Here is a 17,536-nt window from a genome sequence, read left to right as displayed (position 1 = left end):
CGGAAACGTACTTCGCTACTCGTTTAACTGCGACTTCAGTAAATTACATAATTACCTATATACACCGCAGTATAACTTTCTACAGCCCGTTCCTAAGGCAACAGCGCATTCACTAGAGGCGCTTTTGCCCCGCTTTGTACCATCGAAATCATGGCTGAGTGGCGGCGTCTCCATCTCACACTCCGGAGACCCTGGTTCGACTCCAACCCAGCCCATTTTCCAAGTTTCTTTTATTTATGAATTGCCTACCGTGATTTTTCGCTCACGGCTAATGCCGCCACTGACACCGGCTGTTCTGCGACACGAGTTCCTTAACGTTATGCATTAAAAGGAAAAAAAAATGTCTAAGGAATTTGTACTCAATGAGTGCAAGGCGATGGTGCGCACATTACCGGCAAAACTAGGTGTGCGTGCGAGAATGTCGGTAGTGACAGTGCTGTGCGACTGCGCTTACGTCTGCATGTACTTTCTACTTGAATGTTGTCAGCCAAGGCATCGCTATCTTTTTTTTGCAATGCGGTGCCCACCCGTCACAAATGGCGAGGCCAATAAAGAAAATCCAATGCAATCAGCGTGTCACCTGTACAATGACGCATACACGAGGCAGAACTTTAGTCAACTATAACTAGGGAGCCACCGCGGCGTCTGAAAATATTGTAGCAACAAGAGACCTGCTTTGTGTGTGTATACGTGGTGTTTCGATGAAGGTAATACAGAAAAAAAGCTATCATGGCGTATGACCAAGGCCAAACTTTACCTCGTTTTCTTTTCGAAGGCACTAATGCACTTTGTTTACATAAACCTGCCTGGCGAATTTGACGTCAATCTAAGCATTCTTTATGCTATTTAAAGCCAAAGCTTTACCACGCCAGCCAGCGAGCCATTCCAGCTCGTCGCGCCGTATGCCTGATGCTGGCATCCGTATGCCTCATGCCATATTTCGTGGCCTACGAACGACGTTGAGGCCCCGTTGCCTAGCAAAGCCGCAGACGCGCTCCAATAGATGGCGCCGCCGTGGATGCCCGCCGCCGTTGCCGCTCGCTCCATCAGATGTGCTCCAATGGGGCAGAGGGAGAGATGTTGCCTCGCGGGGCGTATATATATATATATATATAGATGATCGTACAAACTTTGTTTAGTGAAGGCCAAAAAGCAAAGGAAATTAAGATGCCGCCGTTCCGTGGGTGGCCTTCAGGCTGCCGGTCGTGGCCACCAGATCATGCCTGGCGGCGACTTCCGCTGGCCAGATCGTTAGCCGTAGCTGGACATCCGGCTCCGAGCTGGCCAAAGCAGCCTCCCACAGCTGCGGACTAGATGCATGCCAAGAAGCAAGGGGTGAGTGTTTACGGCATGAATATAGAATATGAGCATAGTCTGCTCGTGGGTGTCTGCAGAGCGTGCATTCAGGTGAGAAGACACTGGGGTGAGTAAGGGCAAGTCGGGCAGGAGAGAGTAAAGTGTGGGCCTGTAAATGGCGCCACGTGCTCTGTTGGAGCTTAGACAGGGATTTGTGAGGGGGATGGAGGGATAGGCGAGAGTTGCGGTATTGAATTGTGATGTCATGGAAGTTGAGGAGGGAGTCACGCATGTCCATCCCGTAGTGGAAGGGGCCAGCTTGTTCTGTCAACTCACGAGCGATGGAATTTGCCACCTCGTTGCCAGGATGCGCCGAGTGAGCCGGAACCCAGAGGAGTTGGATACGACGAGAAGGGGGAGGGGAGTGCTCAAGGATGCTGAGCGCGGCGGAGGAGATGCGACCCTTCGCAAAGTTGTGGACTGCAGCTTTGGAGTCGCTACGAATGAAACGGGCTGAGGTAGTGGCAATGGTGAGCGCAATAGCTGCTTCCTCTGCGGCAGTGCAGGTGGGGGCAGGTATAGTGACAACGGTCAGGGGGGAAAGTGTGTGGGAAATGGTGGCAAGGCCGTAGGCGGGGTGGGAATTGTACGGCACCGCATCGACATACACAGCGTTAGACTGTGTACCGTACTGGCGCCAGAGGGTAGAGGCATGTACAGAGCGGCGGGCGGCGTGATGCTCAGGGTGCATATTCTTGGAAAGAGGGTCGACAGTGAGCATGGAAGATACAGATGAGTGTAAGGGGTGGATTAGACATGCAGGGGACACAGGGGTCAAGCGCAGGGAAGAGAGGAGGGCTCTACCAGATGGGGTGCGAGAAAGGCGGTCGAGTTGGGCCGTGTGATGGGCCTTCACAAGCTCTGAAAGAGTATTGTGAACGCCCATTTCCAGCAGACGAGAAGTGGGGAGTAGGTGGGGAGCGCAAGGACTGACTTGTAGGCATGGCGGATGAGACAGTTCACCTTGTCTTCCTCGGCGCGAGAGAGAAAGAGATAGGGGAGGGAGTAGACAAAGCGGCTGAGAACGAAAGCCTGCACAAGACGACGGAGGTCGTGTTCACGCATGCCGTAGTGCCGGTTAGGGACACGTCGAATACGTCTGACGGCCTGGTGTACGGTGGTACTTAGGTGGGAAAGGACGGCAGTGTGTTTGCCGTTGGATTGGAGAAGGAGACCCAGAATGTGGAGGCAGGAGACAGAAGGGACGGGGTGCGCGTCAATAATGATTCTAAGGGTGGGGGAAGAGGGGGGAGGGGGGCGTGCCTCGAGCCGGGAGGAGCAGAAGCTCCGACTTTGACAGGGAGCCGGCCAGCCCGAATGCGCGAGCATGACCCGCAACCACATTCGCGCCCACCTGGACGACAGCCTCCATCTCTCCAATATTCGCGGTGGTTACCCAGAGGGTGATAATATTACGATATCAGTGAGCGATACTCAAGAGACGAGCCGCCGCGAGAACGACGGAGTTGGTCGGTGCCCTTGGCACGAACGAGTGTCAGCCCGGCTGCCTGGCTCCAGTGTAAATAGCGTGTAAATACATCTTTCGTCTGTGCTTTTCCACACGTAACATTTCCGGTGGAGGTCAGCGATCCCCGCCCTCACTACGGAACTCCGAAGTGGTCGGCACACCGAGCTTGTCACCATGCCTTCCGGTGACGAGCCCACCTCTGCAACGGCTTCGGCTTGTCCGACTGCTCCAATCGTCACGGTTGCCCCACATCGTGACCCAGGTGTGTTCTCTGGCCTGGAGGGATAGGGTGTCGACGAGTGGATCAAGCTCTATGAACATGCCAGCGCTAATAACGGGTGGGGCCCAACGATTATGCTCGCCAATGTCATCTTTTATCCCGGCGGCAATCCACGTGTGTGGCACCAAACGCATGACGACGTGATAACCAGTTGGGACAGTTTTAAGAGAAGCTACGGGAACTGTACGGTGACCCGATTGGGCGCAAGGCTGCCGCGAGAAAGGCTCTTGCGCCTCGTGTTCAGTCATCCACAGAGCCATACGTTTCCTGCATCCTCGACGTCTTGGCTCTATGCCGTAAAGCTGACCATAATATGTCCGAAGTAGATAAAGTGGCACATGTGCTAAAAGGCATCGCCGATGACGATTTCAATTTGCTTGTTTTCGGCAACGTCTCGATAATCGACGCCATTCTAAAAGAACGCCATCGCCTTGAACAGGCTAAGAGCCGCTGTATCTCACACAACATTGCGCGGCTACCCAACACTGCTGCTACGTCGATATGTGAGGGTCGACCGCGTCAGACCCCCACCTGTGACGACGTCACCCGTATTGTTTGCCGCGAACTCGAGGCCGCCTCTTCACCAGCCTTCTCCACGACGCCTCCCGATCCGCCAGCAACCACCATTGCGATGATTCAGGCCATCATGCGACAGGAATTTGAACATGGGTCTGAATACCGTGTGTTCCACGTCTCGACGCAGCGTTCCCCAGTTATCTAGCGGCCCTCCTCGTCCCCGGCAGTGCTTTTCTGCCACATCTCACCGCAACCCGTCCCAATGGCGTACCCCTGATGACAGGCCGATCTGCTTCAACTGCTGTCGCATCAGCCACGTCGCCCGTCACTGCCGCAACCGATGGCCACCACCTCCTCGGACTTACGACGCCACTTATTCCCACACATTTGGAACATCTGTACCCTATACAACCCACCATGAACCCACTACCGCTGATGCTCCTGCTCCGAACCTTCGCTACAGCCGCTCGCCCTCACCTCGACGCCACCATTCTCGTTCGCCCCAACCCCACCGCTTTTCTTCGCCGCCTATCGCCTCCCGGACCCAGCCGGAAATCTAGGCACTGCAGCTTCAGGAGGCGAAGCTGCGTTGTCGGCCCTGCCCTCAAATACTCTGCTCACGTTACCTACTAACCGAAACCTTCTTGACGTCGACGTTGACGGCTATCCTGTCACGGCACTCATCGATACAGGAGCACATCTTTCTATTATGAGTGCTACCTTCCGACCACGACTGAACAAGCTCCTCACCCCAGCGTCGGCACGCATCGTCCGCGTTGCGAATGGCGGTACTGTGCCTATCATCGGCATGTGTACGGCACGTGTCAGCATCGCCGGCCGCCAAACTTCTGTCCTCTTTACCGCAATTGCTCATTGCCCCCACGACTTTATTCTCGGCGTCGACTTTCTCTCCGCCCATTCTGCTCTTATTGACTGTTCTTCCAGTACCCTTCGCCTTGAGTTGCCGATGCTCGCAGAACCTTCTTACGCACCCCAGTGCCGCTTAGGCTCCACCAGCTTTCTGCGCCTGCCGCCAAAGTCCATAGGCTACATTGAACTGTTGTCTTTCTCACCAGTTCCTGATGGCGAGTACCTCGTCACTGCTTGCCCGACATCCCAATAGACTATGACGTCACCGTGCCTCACAGTATCCTTACTATTACTGCGCACCACACTCGCATGCCTGTCTGTAGCTTTGGATTGGCAAAGCAAATTCTATCGCAATGTATTTGCCTTGCCACCATTGATTGTCTCGGCGACCTATACGTGGCAGCGTTATCGACCGATGGTTCTCGCGAGCTTAGCATGCCCCTCGCGCCAGCCTCGGGCGTCGATCCCAAAATAAAGACAATGGTTGCGACGGACCTGTCTCCTACGCAGGCTGAATACCTTTACGAAGTATTATCATCCTACCGCGATATTTTCGACTTCGACGATCGCCCTTTAGGCCAGACGCTCGCGGTCAAGCATCGCATTCTTACTGGAGATGCTGCACCTATTCACCGACGACCGTATCGAGTTTCAGTGTCGGAACGTCGAGTAATTCAAGATGAAGTGAACAAAATGCTCGATAAAAACATCATTGAGCCTTCATCGAGTCCCTGGGCGTCACCTGTGGTGTTGGTCAAGAAGGACGGCACGTGGTGCATCTGTGTAGACTACCGTCACCTGAACAGCATTACAAAAAAGGACGTCTACACGACCCCCCGTATAGACGACACCCTTGACTGCCTGCACGGTTCCCGCTATTTCCCGTCTATTGATCTTCTTTCAGGATATTGGCAGGTTGATGTTGACGATATGGACAGAGAAAAAACCGCATTCATCACACCTGATGGCCTATACCAATTTAATGTAATGCCGTTTGGATTATGCAACGCCCCTGCCACCATTGAGCGTATGATGGACTCCATGCTGCAAGATTTCAAATGGTCCTCATGCCTCTGCTACCTCGACGACGTTATCGTCCTCTCGCCAACGTACGACACTCACCTTGAACGTCTCACAACTATACTTGATGTATTTCAAAAGGCGAAGCCGCAACTTTCTTCGTCCAAATGTCGTTTTGGCCACCGGCAATGTACTCTTCTGGGCCATCTCGCTGACGCTTCCGGAGTACAGCCTGATCCCGACAAAACTCGCGCTGTCCGAGAGTTTCCGGTTCCGAAGACAACCGCAGATGTCCAAAGTTTTGTAGGGCTGTGCTCGCACTTTCGTCGTTTTTTCGTGATTTTACGACATTTCCTAGGCCCCTAACTAATCTTCTGAAGAAAGGCGTGCAATTCTCGTGGAGTACTGCAGAAGCCGCCGCCTTCTCCGGGCTCGCCACTCTTCTAACCTCACCACCCATTCTCGCCCACTTCGACCCTGATGCCCCTACAGAATTACGTACACATGCCAGCGGTCATGGCGTAGGTGCCGTCTTAGCCCATCGTCAGCGTGGCAAGGATGGCGTTATTGCTTATGCGAGCCGCCTCCTAGCACGATCGGAGCGCAACTATTCCATTACAGAACGCGAATGCCTTGCTGTTGTCTGGGCGGTTGCGAAGTTCCGTCCTTACCTTTACGGTCGCCCTTCTGTAGTCACTGACCATCATGCCCTCTGCTGGCTCTCATCGCTAAAGGATCCTACAGGCCGGCTTGGTCGATGGGCTTTGAGGCTGCAGGAGTTTTCATATACCATGGTGTACAAGTCTCGCCGCCTACACTAAGACGCTGACAGTTTGTTGCGTTACGCTGTTGACGACTCTGACTCCTCCAATATTGCCAGTGCTTCTTCCGTATTCTCTGTATCCCAGCTGCTTCATTTCGCCGAAGAGCAACACCGTGAAACCTACATCAGAGCACTCATCGACCGTTTTGAACACTCTCCTGCCGATGCTGCTCTACGCCTCTTCGTCCTCCGCGACGGTACTCTGTACCGTCGTAACCTTCATCCGGATGGCTCTGAGTTCCTGCTTGTAGTACCTAAACACCTCGGCTCCACCATTCTAGAAGAGCTTCACGACGCACCTACGGCAGGACACCTCGGCGTATCTCGAACCTATGACCGTGTATGCCGCCGTTTTTTCTGGCCGGGCCTTGCCCGTTCCGTACGACGTTACGTCGCCGCTTGTGAACTTTGCCAACGACGCAAGAAGCCTTCCCAGCTCCCCGCTGGTTACCTGCAGCCGCTCGAAATCCCTACCGAGCCCTTCCATCGTGTCGGCTTGGACCTTCTCAGCCCATTTCCGGAATCTACATTAGGAAACAAGTGGGTTGCACTCGCGGCGGACAACGCGACCCGCTACGCTGTAACCCGTGCACTTCCGACCAGTTGTCCAACTGATGTTGCGGACTTCCTCCTACATGATATCTTTTTGGTGCATGGTGCTCCGCGTCAATTGCTTACAGACCGCGGCCGCACCTTTTTGACCAAAGTCATTGACGATATCTTGCGTGCCTGCTCAATACAGCATAAGTTTACCACCTCCTACCACCCCCAAAAGAACGGCCTCACTGAGCATTTGAACCGCACCCTTACAGATATGCTATCCAAATACGTTTCAGACGACCACCGTGACTGGGACCTGGCTCAACCTCACATTAACTTTGCATATAACTCTTCCCGTCTCGAAACTGCTGGCTTTTCCCCGTTTTACCTATTGTGTGGCCGCCAACCGGCGCTACCACTGGACACTGTGTTTTCGTCCGCCACAGCTTCAACTAGCGATTATGCCCGTGATGCAATCACCCAGGCTGACCATGCTCGCCAACTTGCACGCGCTCGTCTACTAGTGTAGCAAAAACAAGACTACGACCTCCGCCAATGTAATGTCAATTTTGCACCCGGCGTCCTCGTGTTGCTTTGGTCACCATCACGCAAAGTAGGCCTTTGTGAAAAACTGCTTTCCTGTTACACAGGCCCATATCGCGTGATACGCAAAGTGACCGATGTCACCCATGAAATCATTCTAGCCACGCCCGCTACGTCTTCCGCTGTGACACCCAGTGACATTGTACACGTTGCCCGACTCAAGCCCTACAACTCTCCATGCACCTTCGAAATGTAACAGCACCGTGACAGTGCTTTTGCCCCCGCGGCGGGGTGTAATATTACGATATCAGTGAGCGATGCTCAAGAGATGAGCCGCCGCGAGAACGACGAAGTTGATCGGTGCCCGTGGCATGAGCGAGTGTCAGCCTGGTTGCCTGGCTCCAGTGTAAATAACGTGTAAATACATCTTTCGTCTGTGTCTTTCCACACGTAACAATATCATCGGCGTAGAAAGCATGGGACAGGTTGGGAATGCCGGTGAGAGCGCGTATCATGGGGAAAAGTATGATGTTGAAGAGAAGGGGGGAGAGGACGAAACCCGGCGGTGTGCCCTGGTTTCCCAGAGTGAAATTTGGAGAAGTCAGAGGGTTGAATAAAATCTCAGCGGTGCGACGGCCAAGGAAAGCCGTGATATAGCCGTGGATACGAGGACCCACGTTAAGAAGGAAAGATCATTTAGGATGGCGGAATGAAGGACGTCAAATGCTTTCGTCATGTCCAGTGCCAAGACCGCACGAGTGCGTTTGGCGTGAAGAGGGTGAAGAACTTCTTCGGAGAGCTGGACCATGATGTCATGGGTAGAAAAGGAGGGGCGAAAGCCAAGGATCGAATCGGGGAAAAGTGGTTGTCTTCTAGAAAGTTCTGCAAGCGGTCGAGAACAACGTGATCCAAGAGCTTACCGAGACATGAGGTGAGGGAAATAGGGCGGAGATTTCGGATGTGTATTGGTTTGCCAGGTATGGGGACGAAAGGTACCTTAGCGTGAGTCCCCTCGGAAGGCAGAGTGCTTTCATGCCAATGTTTGTTAAATAGGCCAGTGATGGCCTCGAGGAATGGGGTGTCCAGATTACGGAGGGCCTTGTTAGAGATTTGGTCGGCCGCCGGTGTGGAGGTGGTGCGGAGCTTATGCAGCGCGGCACGAACCTCGTCCAGGGTGATATCTGAGTCGAGAGCAGAATTAGGGATGCCGGTGTAGGAAGGGAGAGAGGAAGGGGGGTTGGTGCAGAGATAGCGATCACGAAGAGCAAGAAGAAAGTCGGAATCAGAGAGTGGAGATGAGTGAAGGAGGCGCATCACGTCCCTGCGGTGCGTGGCCTTGGAATGCGATGGGTCAAGAAGGACACGTAGGAGAACCCACGTATCCCTCAGACCGAGGTTACCGGCCATGCGCTCGCAGGTCTGGCCTCAATGCTGTCTGGCGACAGAGCAGCAGTGCTCCTCGATGTCCATTGCCAGGCGAGCAAGGCGGAGGTGCAGCGAGCGGTTGTGTTTCTGGGAAAGCCAGCGGCAGTGAGGGAGTGATACGTCTCCCAGAATTGCAGGAGGCGACTATCAGCCGAGTAGGAGTGAGGAGGGGTGGGGATGGTGGAGGTGGCAGAAGAAACACCCTGAAGCAACATAGTGGTCCACTGAGAAAGGTCTGATATGGAGGTGGAGGCTTGCTGCCGCGACTGGCGGAAGCGATCACAGTCCATCACCTGCACCAGACGCTTACTGGAGGAAGAGAGGGTGGGAAAGGGGAAAGAGACGGACAGGATATAGTGGTCGCTACCGAGAGAGACCCAGGTGTTCGTCCACACCGCGTCCGGGATATTTTTGCAGATGGAAAGGTCCGGATTGGTATTCCGTTGTAAGCTGGAGCCAATGTGGGGGGGCGGGGGGGGGTTCCGAGAAATCGTTAAGGACGGTGAGCGTTGAAATCCCCAAGAATTAGGAGCGCGTTCCTGCTCGGGCGTGAGATGGAGTTGCGGAGAAGGAGAAGAACGGAATCTGCAGGTGTGCGGGGAGGGCTGTATACATTAAGGCCAAAAGCCTGGCATCTTGCCGCCGCCGGGTAAGGAGTCCCAAGAAGAGGTGAGTGCACTCCGGATGGTCGAACAGATGCTGGATTGCCATGTAGGCGCGATGAACTAGCGTGGCAACGTTGGGAGGTGAAGGTGAAGCACGGTGGAAAGCAGTGTATTCACGTAGTTTTACTAGGGAGAAGGTTTCTTGAAGGGCGATGATAGCGGGGAGGTCGGTGGGAGGCATGTTCTGGACGTGGAGCTGCAGCGTGTTCCTCTGCGTGGAAGCCGTGGCAGTTCGCCTGCCAGAAATTAAGACGCGAGGCGTGTCTGGCCATCTTGAGGCCGGGATGCCCCTGCTAGTGCAGGGTGTTTGGGAGATGAGGATGAGGGGAGGGGGGATGAGACATTAATGGTCATGTGGGCAAGATCGACCTTGAGGGAACTCTGGCGGGCCTCAATTTTGGCCATGCGGTTGTTAATTTTTGCCATCCAGCTCTGCGTTTCCGTACGCAGAGCTGTAATGGCAGCCATGATGCGTCGTTCTTGTGCCTCGAGGAACGAGGCCGTGTGGCGGATGACAGCCTCCCTCTCTAGGGTGGGGCCAGGTACGGTAGAGGAGCGCCTCTTATGTGGAGAGCTGCGGGAGTGGGAGGCCGCACGAGAAGACGCGGCCGAAGAGTAGGTGGACATAGGGGCGGGAGGTGGTGGCGGTGGGGTCTGGAGAGCGATGGGTTGTGAGGTTTGGTGAGGGGAAGAGGTGGGGAGGTGGGGGCGCGTGAGCAGTGCCTGCACCTGTTCTTTCAGTAGGGCGATCTCGTTGCTCTGGGCTGCGATTTGAGCTTTGTGCTTTTCTTTTCCGGGGTCGGGTGTGGGAGGCTCCGATCGCCAGCTCACCTGGGAAGCAGTCGATGGGGTGTCTTGCCCCGGTAACGGTGGAAATGAGACGGAGCGGTGGCGGGGGCTGCGGACCCGGCTTGATCGGGAGATGGATCGTTTACGGGGCCCGATTGGCGGGTGTCCTTTGCGGATGGTGTTGACTGCGCTGGGTTGGATGGCGTTGACTTGGGCTGGACGCGAGTGGCGAGGGACCCCCCGTTCGAAGCGCAGGTTACACGGGTGGGACCACGTGACATGTGTGCCGCTGCACGAGATGCATTTAGGAATGCAGTCAGGGGGGTCCCGAGCCGCGTGCACAGCTCCGCAGCGTGGGCTGCGTCCGGACCTGGGCTTGGTACATACGTCGGAGCGGTGACCATGGCTCCAACAATTGAAACAAGCTTCAGCCTTGGGGTGAAAGGGGTGACAGATGAAAAGGCCGCACTTGAATGCCGCGGTGCGAGGGAGTTCTTTCGTGCCGACGATGGTGATCAGGATGGACCAGGTGCGACCCACCTGCCTTGCGTCGGCGATGGCGTGAATTCTGCTGGGATTCATAGCCTGCAGGTCCTCCATTATCTCCTCTTGGTTTTGATTGTCCATGGCGTTGTAGATTATGCCGCGGAATGCGTCGTCAGGTGCAGCCACATAAGCGGGCAGTGGGTACCGCTGGGTGGCTAGACGCAACTCAGAGGTTCGCACATATTCCCGGTGCGTTGCTCCGAGGGCGTACTGACGGTGAAAGACTTGTATGCGTTTATGCGTACGCGGTCCTCGGCACGGGTGTCGCCATACTGAGCGCTGGCGCTAGAACAGAGTGAGGCAAGGAGAGCCCCATTGGTGGTTGTGCGGAGGTCGAGGCCACCTCCAGGGTGCAAGACGATCTTGTAGTCTTCCGCTGGGAGTCGAGGCAGCGGGACGTGGCGGCGTAGGCGGTGAGTCTTCAGCGATGGCGGGGGTGCCATGGCGGACTTGAGGTGGGCGTTCGTGACTGAAACGGCTTCGTTTGGATGGGTCGCACGGTTGGCTTGGAGCATTCGGGACCAGTGAGGGTCGTCATCAAATTCTTGTTTGGAGATGAGTGCACCGTCGACTATATTTTGCATATCGGCGGCTTTGCGACAACAGGAGCGAGTGTCAGCGCAGCGGACGCTGGTGCGACGCTAGGTGCAGCTGGGCGCTGCGGGCGAGGTGGCTGTTGCGCCGAGCGTTGGGCTTAGCTCGGCGGCCCCGTGGCTGGCCAAACATGAGGCTCGGGAGAAACGTAGGTCGGCGGGTCCGGGCAGATGAGGTGTGGGTTGCGTATTCACGTATATATATATATATATATATATATATATATATATATATATATATATATATATATATATATATATATATATATGCGCTTCGCCTCCCCGTATTTAGTCGTTATGGCGAACGCGAAAGAGACGCAACAACGGCAGAATGAAGCGAGGAAGACACAACGCGCTTGAGAGACGCCAGAGGAACGCGCCGCACGGCTCGCGAATCATCGTAACGAACATGCGGCTTAGAAGAAGTCGTGCCACGTCCCGGCGTGACTCTTCAACTGCGAAAGAGACCGCTTTGAGGTCCCGATAGTATCGGAATGAGACACTGCGCAGACGTTACCTAGTCATTACCTAGCCTAGTCGTTAGCTGAAAAGTGTGACTTGTAGTGTCTACACAATAGAGCTAAACCAAACGCTCAAACACAAGCTAACACCGCAATCGCAGCCATGCAGCTCTTCCTTTCGCAATTCAACTAGGGTTAACCAGAGATAAACCACAGCCAATGTTTTTACTTTTGACACCATCGGCCATTTACGGTACCAACTTTCGGACAATCCGCCCACGACAACGCAGGGTTTTCGCGTAATGGAGCATATAATGCGTTAAAACAACGACGCGAAGTAGACGCATCATCAACGCTCCAATGAGTCGGCTCGGTGATGGAGCCAGGATGACGGTGACGGATCTTATCTGGAAGCAGAAGAAGTGCTTCGGTCGCCTTAATAGCGGGTGGCCTCTTCAATCAAAGAAACCACGTGGCCTGGCCAGAACAGCGTTCTTTTCCTAATCGGGCATGTGCGTTTGTAAACTCGGATTCTAACTTTTTCTTGCGTTAATTCAGATGATAGTTCAATTTAAAACTGCGAGAAAGCTGGTGCTCATCAATGATGGTGATGGAATTATGCGTTATTCTGAAAGCAACGCTGATGATCTTAATGCTAAAGATGATTTTAATAGTGGTGAAGCCAATAGCGATGAAACTGGCTGTGATGATGATAACGGATTCCAAAAGTTGAAAGTCGATTCATGCTCTGTCTGACTTCGGTCAAACGTCGCCGCTAATAAACTAAATAATAATAATAATAATAATAATAATAATAATAATAATAATAATAATATACCGTATTGTATTTTTCAACTTGGGCAGGAAGATGATGTCTTTCATCGAATTCTACTGGACGTTGAATCAGCTTCACACTTTTTATATGTGTATTTATTTCTTCTTTCTCTTCAAGGCTGTCCATGCATCTCCTTGATTTAGGACATTTTTTTTACTTTAATATTTATTTGTCATCATGTAACACGACCTAAATCTTGGTTTAGTGCCTGCAGTGGGTATGTGGCACTTTTTTAACACAATTATGAGCCTTTATTGCTGCACGATGACCACGCGCCCGGTCGCATCGAACGTTCCGTGATTGCCAAGGACAAAGGCTCTTCAATCTGCCACCGTTCTTTTTCCTTCAGCGCTCCTCGTTTGGGCTGAGTACTACTGAATTTTCGCACTTCTCGTATCTTGTTCGTCCTTCCCTTCAGGAACCATATTCTTCAGCTGGGCCTTTCTGAGGTAGCTAGGTTAGCCTGTGCTGTGTTTTCTTCATTCTTTCACGCGGTCGTCACCGCTCTGGACGGCTTGCGTACCTACATTTTCGAACTGGCGTTCGAGCTTTGTGCTATATATCTTTATGTGTTTGTCTTTTGCGTGGTGGCCTCAACTGTATACCCGTGTCTATGCTTCACAGAAATTGAAATGCCATTCCTACGCAGAACCCGAACAGACCACAGCTGTAGGCTTACCAAGGCTGCCACAACCTCCTCCGGCCGAACGCCAGCGAGGGTCGTCAATTCAGCGGGGGCGGAATTGCGCACACTGCACCAGGCGACGCCAGTTTCTTAAGCATCTTCGAGTTCCTTGCCTGTCCGGAAATCGGTGAGCCACTTTGCACCATCAATCTTGGTTCATGGGGAAACCCAGCTTGCTGGGTTGACGGAACTCTACCATACGTAAATATAGAGTTATAATAGCAGTCACAATTATATTTTTAATAGAAAATATCAGTGACAAGTTATTGAACTGTTTTATTTTACCCAGTAACTGGTACGTGTTCCGTGTGACCACTACTGGCAAATTTTAACAGTTTGTAAAGAAATGATGTTTATAGTAAGAGCGAGAAATAATTAAATGCGGCGTATTTCTTAATTTCTGTTGTATGTAAACAGTACAAGAGTTTTCAGAATGTAGGATAGTAGTAATAGGCACACTTATTCTATGGCTGCTGATTTTGCTACGATTCCAATTAGGTTCATTAGTATAACGCTTGCAAGATGTGGGAATATAGCAGCAGTGCATACTCACTCTGTAGGGCGCGCGAAATGTATAGGTGCGTAAATACGGTTGTGCGGTAGGATTTGGTCAGAGGCTTTCTGCATTTCAACTTACCATCCCTGTATTGATTGAAAAAAAAAACATACTGCAGAATTAGCGGTCTTAGTGAAGGCAGACCGTGGTTATGAAGCATGTTCCCTGAAGATGCCTGAGTAGAATACGAGCATCACTTCACACACTTTTTATTTAACATAGCGTGAACCCTTCTCGCCAATGGCATGACTAAAAAAATAGACGACTTATCTCCACTGGAGTTGTATAGGTATGCGTGAGAGTTGTGCCACGTGGCCATCTCCACGCAGTTTGGTGAAATTATTATTCTTATCAACGTTGATCCGACCCCTATAAATATTTATCAATCCTGATATGCCGTTATCTAACAATCTCGGACTGGCTCTGACCTTTATCAATGGCTATCGGTCCTTATCGACCTTGTCAGAATTCCTCTGCTCAATATAAGGCCTTATACGCATTTTAACACCTTATCAATCCGCGTCATCTTAGTTGAAATGACATCTTAGTTGAAATCAAGTAAAAGAAATAGGCATGGGCAGGACATGTTATGAGGAGGGAAGATAACCGATGGTCATTAAGGGTTACGGACTGAATCCCAAGGGAAGGGAAGCGTAGCAGGGGTCGGCAGAAAGTTAGGTGGGCGGGTGAGATTAAGAAGTTTGCAGGGACGACATGGCCACAATAAGTACATGACCGAGGTAGTTGGAGAAGCATGGGAGAGGCCTTTGCCCTGCAGTGGGCGTAACCAGGCTGCTGATGATGATGATGAATAATTATCAGCTATTATATCCCCCATAACTCTTGGCTCCTTATCCTTACCAGCACATTGACGGCTTATCTATCAGCGTTGCGAGACGCGAAGTGGATGAGCCCTCAGAGATAAGTCACATTTCAGCCGGTGAAGGGACGACCCAACAGGAGGCGCATGGCGCTACCACCGAGGCGCATGGTAGAAGTTGTGCGTTCGTCACTAAATTTCGCAAAGTCAGAATTTTTCTGATGTCCACAATGCTACAAGACGGCTTTACATGTTGGCCATAGAGATGGCTTTTCTTGCATCATCACCAAATTTTTCATCAAAGCCGTCCTAGAATGTGCTCTCATTTGAAATTTGCCTTAACGCGTATGGCGTTAAGGCAAATTGCTATTTCTTGCTATTTCTCCTCATTGCTATTTCGTTGGCTCCGCCAGTGCAAAGAAATGCGGAGCCTCAGCGTCACAAAACTCACCGGGAGCTTTTTCATGACATTTCGATGTTCAGCGCATACAACCGATGATGATGAAACGTTGTACTCAAGCAGCCTTCATATTGAGTTCATTGGCTGTGTTAGACGGCAAGTGTTTTTTTCTTCGCAAAAGTTTTGAACACTGCTTCACATGACGACACGAAGTTTAACACAACATGGCTTACGTATACAAGGTTGTTGCTATCTGTCACGCACTCTCTCACGCTAACAAGAGCATGCTCCTCAGAAATGTCAGCAGTTGTGAGGATTTCCAAAGAAGAACGGCAAGCCTTTGGAGCCTTTACAAAATGACGAACTAAAAAGCCTGCCAACTGGGCCACGAAGTCGCTTTCAGCTTCAGTCAAAGGTTCTAGTTAACCAATGCAATGACTCGCTACTGGCTCTGCTATTTGCCTTTGTACCTCCTTGATTTCTTCAGCAAAGAAGTCTACCAAGTAGCTGCTATCGTCAACTTCATGGTTTAAATTATGTGAAACTTTCTGAAGCTGGCTGACTGACACTATTTTTACAGCATTTTTCAATTCGTATGCACTGGGCGCCGGCGAAACCGTTCTTACTATTGTAAATAAGTTTTCTAGGCAGTCCTGTGCCAACCTTTCTGTAAAAAAAAAAGAAAAACTGCTGTAGGACAAAGTGCAGTTTCAACACCACTGCTGTTGCCGTTATTAAGACTGCTTGACATGGCTTCCACACTTTCTAGACCCCAATTCCTAAACCTTCCATTATACTTACCGTTACTTGAAGTATTTCAATGTTTTCTTCATCTTTACTCTTATTTGTAAAATTCAAACTGATAGCTGACTCGCGAGATGTCATCAGAGTGTACCATTTAAATATGAGCTCGAAAAACCAAGTAGTAGTTTCTGCTTCCAATGGTCGCTTTCCAGACTTCTCGGAAAAACTGCACTGCGATTCCTACTTTCATTTTTGTGAAATGTCCATTCGACAGATGCGCAATATTCACATTTGGAACTACTCGCAGCTGTTCTGTGTCCAACTTCAAGACAGTTTATGAAGTTTCATAAAGGAGATATTTGTTCCAAAGCTGCAGTGCTCGTGCACATTTTCTTGGGAGGAGGACTCTTCTTCGCTGCTGTCCCTAGAAAGCATCGGAGCATCTGGTTCTTCTGTTCAGTGAAGTGGTGATGTGGTTTCATTCCCTTGAATTTTAACACCAGCCAAGGGAAGACGAGATGCTGGTTTCTTTCGCTGCCTGGGTGCCGCTGTGCAAGACCAAAAAACAGACTTTCAGATGCTAGACGCGTCACTTTAAACTTTAAACAAGAAAGGGCCTCTGGCCCTATCCTCCTGAGACCCGGGATGCATTTGGGTGCACAGATTTTTTCCAAACTTTCAGAATAAGTCAGTAGGTGTATGAAGACGAAAAGTGTTAAATATTTTTTTAACAGCCCTGATAGTTTCAGCTCAGCGCGATGTCCAATATATTGGACACTGGGATGCTACCCGGTCTTTTTCACCCAGCGCGCACGTAATGTCATACCGCAGATATTTCGCTCAAACTCGTGTGCAAAAATATTTTAATAACTCGAAAGGCAAAGTAGTGAATAAAGTACAAAAAAGAGCATTCCTCTGCTCAACAAAAATTTTGCTCTTGTGTTCACTTCCTGTGGGCAATTTCAAAACACTTTTTGTTCCTGGGTGATGCCGAAGAAGAGCCGACATTTGGTGAAAAAGGTTTGTTTCCATGTCGCAGCCATGTAGTCTGCAACGGGCAGCGTTTGCAGTGTCAGCCAGCATTGAGCAGTGGGTAGTGCTCTTTTTTGGGGGTTCTCGAGGAGACAGTCGATCCTGCCTTGATGGCGGATGCAACTCGGCTTTGTTCTCACTCTTCGTTTCATCCTGCTTCTTCCCTTGAGCCACGAGAGTCTAAGCAACAGATTGGCGGAACTGCATAGATTTGAGTATTTCTTTCCCCTGTTTCTTTAGGGAGCGTATGTCCCGCGTGTACTGCACCCAGGAGTTGCTGAGGGCAATGTAGAAGAGGTGAAAGATGGCTCTGACTGTCCACTTGTTGACGCGTGCTTTTATCCTGTAGTAACTAATCATTTGGTCTGCCTTGTCAACACCCCCCATGTTGACGTCGTACATGCGCACAATATCTGGTCGAGGGACATCGATATGTTCTGTTCTTTACGAGACCACCTGTGACAGGTGTCTTGCGGGTCCTAGCCATGGATTGAAAAAAGAAAGGTTATCCGCTTAATTCATCAGACACGCGAGGCCGGTCCCCTAAAGAAAAAAAAGCGACGCGATTT

At 51.4% G+C, this 17,536-nt stretch overlaps 1 long non-coding RNA gene across 1 annotated transcript in view; it reads left to right on the top strand.

The window, feature by feature from the left end:
* The window catches only part of LOC139061295 (uncharacterized), a 108,369-nt gene that overhangs the window by 79,568 nt on the left and 11,265 nt on the right, over positions 1–17,536 (top strand). The window contains exon 3 of the long non-coding RNA XR_011515344.1: positions 13,380–13,542. This is a non-coding gene — a long non-coding RNA (uncharacterized lncRNA). The remainder of the gene's footprint in view (positions 1–13,379; positions 13,543–17,536) is intronic.

Source organism: Dermacentor albipictus, chromosome 6, assembly GCF_038994185.2.
Source record: "Dermacentor albipictus isolate Rhodes 1998 colony chromosome 6, USDA_Dalb.pri_finalv2, whole genome shotgun sequence".
NCBI classification, from domain to species: Eukaryota; Metazoa; Arthropoda; class Arachnida; order Ixodida; family Ixodidae; genus Dermacentor; species Dermacentor albipictus.
The sequence above is the reverse complement of the archived record's forward strand: the minus strand, read 5'-3'. Positions and strand labels throughout refer to the sequence as shown.